The 13,259-nt window shown below is 23.1% G+C and overlaps 4 non-coding genes across 4 annotated transcripts; 2 read left to right on the top strand and 2 right to left on the bottom strand.

Annotated features, from left to right (window-relative positions):
- Positions 1-6,025: 6,025 nt before the first annotated feature.
- Positions 6,026-6,097, bottom strand: Trnae-cuc (transfer RNA glutamic acid (anticodon CUC)). Its single transcript has one exon. It is a non-coding gene; the product is annotated as a tRNA-Glu (tRNA).
- A 2,709-nt stretch (positions 6,098-8,806) lies between these two features.
- Trnai-aau (transfer RNA isoleucine (anticodon AAU)) lies at positions 8,807-8,880 on the top strand. The gene has a single exon. It is a non-coding gene; the product is annotated as a tRNA-Ile (tRNA).
- An 8-nt stretch (positions 8,881-8,888) lies between these two features.
- Positions 8,889-8,960, top strand: Trnad-guc (transfer RNA aspartic acid (anticodon GUC)). Its single transcript has one exon. It is a non-coding gene; the product is annotated as a tRNA-Asp (tRNA).
- A 3,694-nt stretch (positions 8,961-12,654) lies between these two features.
- On the bottom strand, positions 12,655-12,728 carry Trnan-guu (transfer RNA asparagine (anticodon GUU)). Its single transcript has one exon. It is a non-coding gene; the product is annotated as a tRNA-Asn (tRNA).
- Positions 12,729-13,259: the final 531 nt, after the last annotated feature.

Below are 13,259 nucleotides of genomic sequence, written 5' to 3'. Positions count from 1 at the left end.
TGCGATAATTATTAACTATACAAAGTCATGTATCATGACGAACTATCGATTTAATAATATATTATTATACATTATGTACAACTGTACCTTTTTGTTCATAATGTTTTTTTTTCAGTATTGTGAATCAGATGACTAACATCTATTTTGCTTAGTTTAATTTGGTTAAAAAGGTTATAGAAAATTTAATGATTTTCTTTTTAGATTTATAAATTAATTACCTTTTTTTTATAATAACTTTGTATATTACTTTATGATTTCAGGTTGTTTTCGACTCATTGTAGAGATATTTGTTAAAAACAATTGTATTGGTTTTTGAAAAACGAAGCAATTTCTTTTGATTAAAAAGATATTGCATGTTTAAATTAATTGCATATGAACTTTAAAAGACTCTTGCTAAAAGGTCAGAACTATCCGAACCTTTATCATAGATACGGTTGACTCCCTATCCATAAAAAACTGACTTTTTTGAATTTTCGATATTATTAGCATAAACTAGTAGTTTACGTAAACTTTAAGTATTGCTAGTTTTTTACTTTTTTGTAAATTTTCTATCCACATGGTGTTTCTGCTGAGAATGAAAAATAGTTTAAGTTTGCATATGTTTTTTTTTCGTATATATATGTAATATTTGATGGCGTGAAATTTAGTGGTCAGTTGACATTCACCCAAATTAAATTTAATTACACTTTTTAAATTTTTCATTACTGTCTATTTTACATAAACTATTAGTCTTATAAAATTTCATTTTACAAACTGTTATAGTTGGGAACGGGTCAGTTTTGCACGAGCGTCACTTTAGCACGAGGTGACACTTTTGCACGACGTCACTTTTGCACGGAAAGTCACTTTTGCAAGAGGGGACACTTTTGCACGGCGAATCTTTTGCACGGAGGGTCACTTTAGCACGAGGGGACACTTTTGCACGGCGTCATTTATGCACGGTCGTCACTTTTTCTCGCAGGCTAATTTTTGCACGGCGACATACATTTTTACGCGTCAAAACTTCTGCACGACGTTACATTTGTATGGCGACATTTTTGCAAAGCGTCGTTTTTGCACAGCGTTATGTTTTCACGGATATACTTATGAACTGCGAAAATTTTAAACAACCAGTCAATTTTGAACGGAGCTTAGCTTTTGCATGCATTAAATTTTCAGTTTGACGATTTTATACTAAACAATGCAAGTTGTTTTGAATGAATATAATGTTGTAATTTTATTATGATATTTTAATATAAAGTTTTTATTTGAAGTTTTACGTAGAACATTATAATAACGTACCACAATACATTAATACATATTTATAACGTTAACTAAATGAACTAGATGAATACACATTCTCTAATTGAAAAAAAAACAATTTTGAATACTTTAAATAAAAATATTTTGAATTTTGTTAATTTCATACAGAAAGATAAACTTAATTTATAAAAGCTTTAAAACACGAATCTTAAGTATTATTTTTTACTTATATTCTCTTGACGTTAAAATTTGCATTATATAGTTGTTAAATAAATATTTTAATGTTATTTTAATTTTAACAATTGTTAAATTAAAAAAAAAGATTTGGTTAGTTTATGAAGTGTAAAGGTATTTCAGATTTTACTTAATGTTTATTTTATTTATTTATTTTTAATTTAGCGTGAGAATTTAGAAAAAAAAATAAGCTTAAGATAGCACTTGCTTTTTCAGTAGTGCATAACGAAAACAATTTTACAATAAATTCTGATTATAATATAGCCTTGTTTTTAAAAAAGACCTTTACAAATTTAACAAGTTAATAAAAACAAATTTTTTAAACTTATTGATGAAAACAGTCTACAACTAAATAAAAACACTTATACATGTTGAGTACTTCCTTGACTTCATAGCTTTGTTGAAGTGTGTTAATCCTCTAACACACAGAAACATATGTTAGTGTAATAAAGAAAGGACACTGCATAACTTGTTATTATTAAATACATTTACAGAAACTTTTGACGAAATTAGAACTAAATTTTACATGAAAAGGAAAGTATTTTACTGTTAGAACAGTAGATATGTTGGGCAATAATGTTATAAAACAGTATCAGATTAACAAAATTAAATAAGAAAAAGAAACAAAGAAAACTCATACGTAATAAGCTTAAGTTACTCTACGTTCTGCGAAGTTCTTTTTTTATCAGTGCAAACTCGTTAACTCTCTCATTTATTTTTTTCTCTTCTTATTTTGAAGTTTCTACAGTTAATTCTTTTTTAGTTTTAACTAAAGCTATTTTGATAGTAAAACTTATATTAAAGCTATTTTGATAGTAATATATATGTATAAATATATGTATAAGAATTTCAAATTTTTATAAATGATTGCTTTGAAAGTTCTTTTAATAGAATTTCTACCTAGTAGTTTAGCTTTTCGATAAACTTTTCCTTTTTTTTTTTCACTAGTTCGAGAATTGTATATTTAAATCTAACTCACAGTAGGTTTTTGTACCTAATATTTTCTATTGCGCTAGAGTAAAGTGTCATTTAAAAATAAAGTTAGTTGTCATTTAAATGTTTTTAGTACAATAGGTATGTATCCTGTTTTACATACTTAGGAATATTGATATATTGGTCTATATTATTTATGGTTAATAATACAGGTAGTTATGAGTTTTATTAAAAAAAACTAAAGTAATGACATTTTTACGGGGTTTAGCTTATTGATAAACAAGTTGTGAAAATAAGTCTTTATGTTTTATAAAATCTACAAAATTTTTTTTTTGTTTTTGAAATTTATTTAAAAACTGTAACTTTTTTTCCAACTTTCACTAAAAACTTTTAAAGTAATATGTATTTCGATATACCCTCTTAATGAACTTTATTTTAAACTATAAAACCATAAAATAGCTATATATGTTTATTTGACTTTATAAATAGTTATCAAAATTTTTGCTTATTTTTATGTATTTTTATGCAAGACCAGACCTATGATAAATACTCTAAGTTTATACATCTTCATTACTTACAGTTTGAATATTAAAGTATAATGTTTTAACACTTTACTACTACCTTTATTTAAATTCTTATACTTCTATTTAAAAAACAAAACTTTAAAAAAAGCTAGTTTAAGTAGTTTCATTAAAAACAAATAAATTGTTAAAAGTATTTAGTAAGATAGAATGTTAATGAGAACAATTTTGTACTACACTATTACAGTCAACATTGCATTCTACAGCAACAGTAAATTTTCTTTTTTATTGTTTACTCTCTTTTTCTGAGAAAGATATCTAACGTAGATTAAACCACTTTATGTAAATATACTTTTAATTATACGGATTTTGATATGATTGATCGTTAAACAAACTTTTGTAATAAAATTTAGAAAATTGTTGGATATTACGTTACTAACTAAATTTATATTAAAAAAACCTTAGTTTTATTCTTTGTTTCTTTTTTGAATTTTTTACATTCAAGAAATTGAATTGAAATGAATTTCTTTACTTCTAATTCTATTGAAAATGTTAAAGGTTTTTTTACATACACAAAATACACGTGATAAACAAATTAAAAGTAGTTTTAAAAATATATAAATTATAGTGTTATTTTATACTTCTTGTTTATTATATTAGTAATGCAACATTTAATATTAAGAAGGCTAGGTAAATAAACGAACTGTCTCAAAAATTAACTTTCAACAAAGTTTTAATTGGCATGTCAATTTTTTGATGTAACAAAAATTTTTTTTTTATTTCTCTTGCAATTTATGCTTAAAATAATTTAATTTTTTTTTTTCAAGTGAATCAGCGTTGGTATGATTTTTAAAATATATTTTCAAAATATTTAATTAAAACAGCAGTCATTTATAAAAGCGTTTTAGTTTGTAATACTACTGTTTAGTACAATATGAGTTACCCACATTCTATTTAATCAAATACACCTATTAATCTAATATAGTTCAAAATTAAAAATTAACACTCATAACCTAAAATTACCAAAAAAGTATATACCTTTTTATAACAGCTCATAGAGTAATAATTAATTTGTATTAATTTATAGGTATGTAGTAAATATTTTTCAGTATTAAAAAAAAGTCATTATGTGTAAAAAAACTGACTGTAGTTATCTAAGAAAAAAGTTATTGTCATATGGGCTTCAAACTTTTTTATAAAATTTGAAAGTTTGTGCAAAAAAGTTTTAAAAATTATTGTTGGAACATAATTGACAAGTAATTATACAATAAGATAAACAAGACACACAAATTCTCTAAAACTCAATATACTTGAAGTAGTTTTACTCTACTGATGAGAACTGCTCATATGATATTTAGATTTGTTGAATTTGTGTGTCTTGTGTACCTTTTTGTATAAAAATTTATTAATCAAATTTAAAAAAACTTTGTAATATTAAATGTACCTATCAATCCAACAATTGATTATTTTAAATCTATATTAAAACGTTTTAAGTAGTTTAAATCTTTCAAACAATATAGTTTTATACAATAATTAAAATAAACAGTTTAAAAATAACAGTTGTAAGTATAATCGTATCATACACATTTTATTTACTTTTATATATGTATTATATTTTTTTAAGGCTTTATGTTTTCTAATTTAAAATTAGCTTACTAAGTTTTATTTACTTACATTACGATTAAATTTTAAAGTACTTTTTGTCATTTATGATATATGTTTTTCAGATAAGTAACAGTTGAAAAATTATAAGTAGACTGTTAAGAATTTAAAACAAGTTTTTGGAAACATAACCAAATAAAATATTTTATTTTGAAAAAGCCTAATTAGCTACGCATAAGTATATATATGTAAAAAGCGATCTTCGTTACTAAGCGTTGATGGTGTAACGCTTAGCATTGGTGCCTTCCAAGCACTATTTCCAGGTTCGACTCCCAGTCGACGCATTTTCGCCGAATTTCGATGTAATGTTTTTTAATTTCATTACAATATTACGTAATAAAAGTTTGCATTAAACCAATTAAAAAACTTTTAACTCGTATTTATTAAGTTTATTGTTTACATATGAACACAACTTTTGATTAGTGTGGTTAACATGTAACCAAGTCGTAATTAATATTTAACAAACTATTTTATATTTTATCTTAATTCAGAGTTAGGAATGCTTCTTTCAAAAACACAAATTAATTTTAAAACATACTAAGTCTTATTTTTAAAAAGAAGTAAATGGTTTCACTTTATCATAAAGATAAAATAAATAAGCTTATATAAAGTGATGTGTTTGTGTTATTTGTAGTGAATCAAAGTATGCTTGATAAGCTACTACTAAACGATAAGTGTAAAGCTAAAAAGTTTTTGTAAAAAAAAATAACATTTGAGTTTTATCATCCAACTTATAAGTGTTAAAAATATAGTTATAAGGTCTTAAGTATTGGATTCCAATCAATTTATAGTTTTAATGAAAAATATTTATATCAGATGTATACTTTTAACAGTTTTTTAACAAATAAAAAAAACATAAGCAATAATCAAATAACAAATTAAAAGTTGACATACGTTGGCTAAGCAGGGTCGTTTTGAAAGAAGAAAAATACAAAGACAAATTTTTGACAAAAAACTCAGATGTGCTACATCTTTATAGTGAGCTTTATATCAACTGCAAATGGTATGTTTTAAATTTATTACAAAAATAAGTCAACAACGAAAATTAAAACAGACCTATTAAAATAAATGACAAATTTTATTATACTTTTTTTATCTTACACACTGAGTATTTTAGTTAATTTAATTATTTTAATTAGTTTTTACAAGTATATTGTGATTACTGTTAATTGATTGTTTTACTAATGCTAAAATTTATATAGTCATCAAATTTTAATACTATAATGAAAATATATTATACATACATATATATATATATATTCAACTTGAAATAAAATCAAAAAACTATTGAAAATATTTTTTAATTGATTTAAAGTATTAAATGATTTTTTTTTTTAAGTAAATAGCTTTAAATTGAGATAAGAAAAGTAGTAAGTTTTCAAATAAAAAATACTGGTTTTTGAACTTCTTAAAAAACTAATTTGTAAAAAACGTTCCCAGACCGGGAATCGAACCCGGGCCGCGTGGGTGAGAGCCACGAATCCTAACCACTAGACCACCTGGGAGGACGCTTGTGAGCTGTAATAGTTTTATTTATACTACAAATTTGAACGTTGCTGATGCTTAACAAATGTATTAGGATTTTTACTAATGATGAATACTTAGTTTTCGTCATTTTAGTTGTAAACATATGATAAAATAAAATTTAACATTAATACATTGTAAACCTAAACATTATATATTTGAACAAACTATAAAATTTACCGTTAAGCTTTACTAGTATCATACTACCATACTTTCTTTTTGTTAATCATTTGTTATTTTCTAACTAAAAATTTTGCAGAAAAAATATATAACTTTACTTTTTAAACAAGATTTTTTTGTTTTACAATGTAAAAATAAGTATCATTTAATTAAACACTAACGCAATAAATATATACTTTTTTTACATTATAAAATCTAAAAGTTATTATACTTATAAACTTAAAAAAACATTAAATGAATATAAATATTTTATGATAAATTTTTAGAGCCTAATTTTACATTAGTAAAACTAAAAGTATTAAATCGTTAAACCTTATATACGTTATAAACTACAATTTTTGCAAATTTCCTCAGTATATATATTTAAAAAAAAAAATTTAATTTTTTTTTTCTTAAGCAGAGTATTTAAAAACAAACTGTACGTGGTGTAATTTTAAGTAGATTTTCTGAGAATTTTTTATTCTAGCTTAATTTATTTTTTAAGCTTTAGTAAGAATATAAAAATTTTGTATTAAAGCTAAGTTAATTATTTTACTGTTTTTTTTTTCATTCAAGTTTATTTACTTTAAACTTTTAAGATTTTTTAACAACAGTGCAAATAATAAACAAAAATGTTGTTAGAATAAACACAAAATAAAACAATGCTTGTTTAACATAAACAAAAATATTTATTTAGCAGTTGACTATAAATAATAAGTTTTGCTTAAGAACAAACATCCATATTTTGAAAAATAAAGAGTTTGAAATAAAAAACAACTAATTTATTTAAATTTTCTATTGTATTTTTAAAATTTGTTGTTTTTTGTAGAAAGACCTAGCTTATTGCAACAACTAACAAAGTTATAGTTATTTTAGACAACTCATTTTCTACATTACATACATTAAAAAATAGAAATTAATTGGTCACATAGGTCGTCTTCATCTAATTTATATAAGACAGTAAAAACATTTTTATTGTTTGACTGCTTAATTTTGTTTTTGTATAAGAAAGTTTAGACAATTTTTTTTTAACTTTTAATTTAAAATAAATATACACAAAGTCATAGTAAAAAAAGTATGATAAATAAAAAGTATCTGTTTAACTATATTAAATTTTAAAAATAATATACATTTTTTTACGAAGCTAAATCTAAATAAAGCTAAAGTTTTTATCTTTTTTAGTTATAAGATAATTAAAAATAAACTTTTGAGCGTTTAGTAATAAGTTTTGTTTAAAAATACTATTGTTAAAAAACTATTTTAAAAATTTATGTCTACTGTACATACTATCTTTGAACTAGTAATGTACACTACTGAAGCTTGTAGGTCAGCAAAATATCTATTTCAAAATTTGTTTTACTGATATTTATGTTGTTATTAAAATAATTATTAGGAAAAAGTAGAATATTTTTAATCTATTTATAATAAAATAAGTTTTTTTATAATATTTTGTCTAGAGTATTTACAAATTTACTCTAAATTCAATTAAGTATTATAGCCTTTAAACAAATATCTAATTCTTAAAAAGTACAAATGAAACAGTAGTATAACGAGATAGATCATAAAAAGTAAGTCATTACCTAAACAATTTTATTAATAAACATTTTTTCTTAATTTTTTTATTTTTTTATGTTGTTTCAAAAAGATTTACTCAGATATACACAGTACTACAAGATAAAAAACTTATTTAATGTATGTATATGTATATACATATACAAATAAAATGTAAATGTATACTCAATGTATATATGTATATATATGTATATATATAAAATATGGTTAATGTTCAAACTTAAACACCTTCTACTGAGCCCACTTGAAGGGCTTTTAAATAGTTTATTGAAATGGCGATTTTAAAAATTCTGGTACATATGTTTCATAAAGCTTTAATTTTTCATAAAGCCTTAATCATCAGCCAGTTAAATTCAATTAATTTTTTGAATTTAACTGGCTGATGATTAAGGCTTCATGAAAAATTAAAGCTTTATGAAACATATGTACCAGAATTTTTAAAATCCCAATTTCAAAAAACTTTATATATATATATACTATATTATGTATTGAACGCAGAAACAGCTGTTTCAAGTAAAATTTTGTAAGGCGTATTTAATTTTAATTGATTAAATATATATATATATATGTATATGTATTAGATTTAATGAAATAAATTAATATTCACTGTATTCACTTAAAAAAGATTAAAAAACTATCTATTTTTAAGGTTTGGATAAAAATAAATAGTTCATTCGTTTTCATAAATCTGATTGCTATAATCCTTAGCTGTTTAAGTTTAAAAATCCTCTATATAACATTAAAGTAGTGAAAAAATTGCACAAAAACTAGTTTATATATCAAAACATTTTTTTTAATCAGAAACACTAAGTTTGTGCAAGTTTATTTGCACAAAATGATACAATTAAAAAATTGTTATGCTCGTCATATATTGATTTGATAACCACTTGTAACCTTTGTCACATTACTGACTTGAAACTAATTAATTTAAAAACAGTTTGTATTCCCTCTGGACGTGTGGCCGGTTAGCTCAGTTGGTTAGAGCGTCGTGCTAATAACGCGAATGTCGCGGGTTCGATCCCCGTACTGGCCACATTTACATCCTCGTTAGTATAGTGGTGAGTATTCCCGCCTGTCACGCGGGCGACCGGGGTTCGATTCCCCGACGGGGAGGTTTTTGTTAAAATATGCAACCCGAATTATTAATACAAAATAAAAGTCAAAAATACTTTTCGATATTTATATATTATAGTTGGTAACGTTTTAAAATTAGAAATTTTCTTTGATAATGTTTTATGCATAATGTTTGAGTTAGTTTAATATTTTTTATTGTTTATTCCATGTGCGTGTCTAGACTTTTTTCAAAGGGGGTTCTCATTTTTTTTTTGTTCTTAATTTGCCGCTTAAGTACGCATTTCTTAGGTATGCACTTCCAGTTAAGTATGCAATATTTAGCCGAAAAACTATTGTTTAAAATGCTTTTTTCTGCTTAGAAATTAAAAAAAAACATTAAAAGGTAATAGAAAAATATTAATATTTTTTATTTACTAAACTGTATTAAATTAAGATAAATTAAAACTAAAAGAACCAGAAAAAAGTTATGAACTTACAAATTTTGATTTAAATGCTAGTATAGATGGAGTTCTTACAAATTCCTATTTTAAATCTTAGACTGTTTACATTTATTTATCTATGTATAATACAAAAAAAAATTCAAGTCATTTAATCTATAAAAATTAAAATTTCAACAAAAAAAATTTAGGCTTTTACAGTTAAATTTAAAAATTTAAAAATTATAATTAAATGTTTGCCTGGTGGTGAAGGAATTTTAATGATGGTTTTAAAATCTCTTTGAGTTGAAAATTTCAAAAAATCAAGAATCAACTTTGTGGCCAACACATATACAAATATAAATCTACTTAAATAAAATTTGAAATTTGACTTTAAAAAAATGTTTAGACTTATACAATTAAAAAGTCTTATACAACTTTGTGGCCTACAGATATACAAAAATAAAACGACTTAAATAAAAATTTAAATTTAATTTAAAAAAATGTTTAGACTATTACAATTAAATTACATTTTTAATTATTTAATTTAAATTATAAACTAAAATATCTTTAAATTATAATTAAATGTTTGCCTGATGGTGCAGGAATTTTAATGATGGTTTAAAAATCTCTTTGAGTTATAAATTAAACAAAAATCAAGAATCAACTCTGTGGCCAACAGATATACAAAAATAAAATAAATTAAATACAAATATCAAAATATTATTAAATAATAAAACAATAAATTGCTAGGTGGTGTAGTGGTCTAATAATGATTTCGAAAACTCTCTGAATTAAATTTTTCACGGTTTAAAAGTTTCATACAACATTATTATATACAATCAACTAAATAAAAGAAACTGATGATATTGGACATTTTTTAGGTAAAATTGTACTTAATAGTTGAAAAACAATACTTAATTAAAAGTTATTAACACTAAGTAACAATTTGTTACGGGAACTAAGAGCTTCTTATTAAAAATTTTCCAAAAAAAAAAAAATGCTACTTTAAAACTTTTACTTATTATCACGTCACAATCAAAATTTTATTTGAAATTTATTTCAATAGGGCAAAAACGAGCATTTTTTGTTATGCAAACTTATAATCTTTCAGTGTTATAAGTTCAACATTCATTATTCAAAGTTTATCAAATAATTAAAACAAAGTAAATAAACATCGTTTGTAGTGATATTCTAAGAATCTGTTTTTTATTTTTTCTTTCTTTTTAATTTTTTAGGAGGTTCACAGGAAACAGGAAACCAGTCAAAACACGCCCTGGTTTATACAATATTACTAGCTTATAAATTTCACCGAAAAAATATAAGGTGGAAACTTTGATAAATGTTAAAATTTTTTTAGTAGTATATTAATGTTAACTGTGTAGCAAATAATTTTTATTTATTTGTGAACTTATCTGAAATTTAACTAACATAGTGCTCATTAAAGCCATTAAATAAAAATGTTAAAACGTATATATTTTATTTAAACATTTATTACATATATATTTCATAAAAAATATTTGAAATCGTTATTTTGTTTAAAAATTGTCAAAGGTCTCTACTCTATCTCAACATTTTTTTTATTTGAAAATAACCTTAAAGCAGTGAAACAACTGTAAAAAAAAATATTTTGTAAAATAAGTATATAATAATCATACATAACTAAATATAATGTTTAAAAGGTAATACTATGACTGACTTAAAGTCAACTTAAAATATAATTCGTATAAATAGTTAAACTTTTTAAAATATTTTTATTTGATATTAAACCTTAAATTGTCTAGTTATGTTAAATTTAACCAAACTTAATGTTTTATTATCGTCAGTTTGAATATTTTTGATATAAAAGTTTCATTTCAACTCAAGGTTAAGAAAGAGCTTTAAAAGTTATAAAAGTTGTACATCTAAAATCATAACAAAAAGTTATAAAATATAGTGTTTAAGTTTTAGTTTGTGCTATTTTTGTAAGAATAAAGTTTTTTTTTTAATGGAAAAACTAATAATCTTATTCGAAAAATTAAATAACTTAGTTTTATATAGCAAACTTACTTAAATAATAAATGATTAAATAATCTATCTAATTTTTTTGAATTTAAAATCGTTTGGAAGAAAAAATTCTTTTTAAAAGTAAAAAACTAATACATCAGTTATTGCTTAAGTTTTATTTAAGTTAATATTTATTTTAATGTTAATTGATTTGTAACAATGATAATCTTTTAATTACTTTTAATAACTAGTTTCAGTTAATATAATATTTTAGGTTATCTTTTGTCAATAGTAATGTTTTTTTTGTTAAATATGTTGCTCGTAAACAAGATTAATGTTTAAGTTAAAAGATTTACGTTCTAAAATATAATTAATATTATTAAGTAACTAAAATAGGTATCATAGTTCTTAAATATCTAGTTTTCAATAAAACTTTAATGACTGAAAGGTCTTAAAATACATCCAAATTTTAAATTGTTTTTTTAAAAGCGTAGGTTTCTGTATTGTGCTTAATATATTGTTGGGAACGAGTCTAAATTGCATGAAGACAAAATTGCACGAGAATAAAATTCACGAGCGAACAAAATTGCACGAAGACAATTTTGCACCGAGAGTCCATTGTGCACGAGTTACATTTTTGCCTGAGAGTAAAAATACAGATAAAAATAAATAAAAAAAACACAAAACTAACAGTAAAAAAAAGTTACTGAGCGGGGGTAAGGGTTAAGAGTAACAGTGATAGATAAATAAAATAACTAATAAAAATTATTACCAATTAGAAAAAAAAAGCTACCGACCGAGGGTGATTATTAGGGGAAATGGTGATAGTAAAATAAAAAATATAATAAAATTAGGCAAAAAACAAATAAAAATAAAAATTTGTATTGATTTAAAACAAAATTACTTACCGACCGAGGTTAAGGGTTAGGAGAAACAGTCATAGTGAAAAATAAAAACAAATTACAAAAAAATAATAATACAGAGATTAAAGAAAAAAATTAACCCGTGCAAAATTGTCTGCTCGTGCAAAAGTATCATCATGCAATTTAGTGCCTTCGTGCAATTTTGTTCCCTAGTACAATTTTGTACGGTCTATATATTAGACAGCTACCCTACATTTTTCGGTTTTAATAGTACTATATTTTACAATGCAAACAGCAAAGCCACATTCAATAGTTTAGAAATATTAGTTGTTAATTTAATATTAGTTTTCAAAAAAATCTATATTTTAAGAATATAAGAAGTAAAATAAATTTTAAATTAATTTGCGATGACCTTTTAAATTAAATTTAACTCCTTAAGTTTTAATAACTATTTTAGAATAAAAAATCCGTCCTCGGGTGGGCTCGAACCACCAACCTTTCGATTAACAGTCGAACGCGCTAACCGATTGCGCCACGAAGACTTGCACGAAAACTGCTAAACTACAATATATATTTCAATATTCTACGCTAAACATAATTTAAGTTTTTAGGTAAATTGTTTGTCTAATTTTTCAGCATTTTTCTTGTATAATACAAAAATAATGTTACTTACTTATTAATTAATATTTATAAGTATAACTTAAGAGATTGTTTTCAAAAAACTTAATACTATGAAACTAAAATAGTTTTCAGTAATAAAAAGTTACATATATATGTTTATATATATATATACTTATCTAATTACATAAAAAACTATAATTTAAACAGCTGTTTCACAGATTGAAATGTAAAATTTCATGTGATCGTCAGTAAGTTACAGTTTATTATAATAGTAAACAGAAATTTTGATTTAAAATTTTTATAATAATTGTGACGTAGTAATTGTACAGTTTATTGTACGATTAGCTGAATTTGAAATACGCTGTGAATGTTGTTTTATGCTTTTTAAGAAATTTTAAAAAGTAAAGTACCATTACTACGTCACGATCATTATAAAAATTTTAAAATCAAAA

This window comes from Thalia democratica, chromosome 2 (genome assembly GCF_965202585.1).
Source record: "Thalia democratica chromosome 2, ktThaDemo2.hap1.1, whole genome shotgun sequence".
NCBI lineage: Eukaryota > Metazoa > Chordata > Thaliacea > Salpida > Salpidae > Thalia > Thalia democratica.
This window is presented reverse-complemented; position numbering and strand designations above follow the sequence as displayed.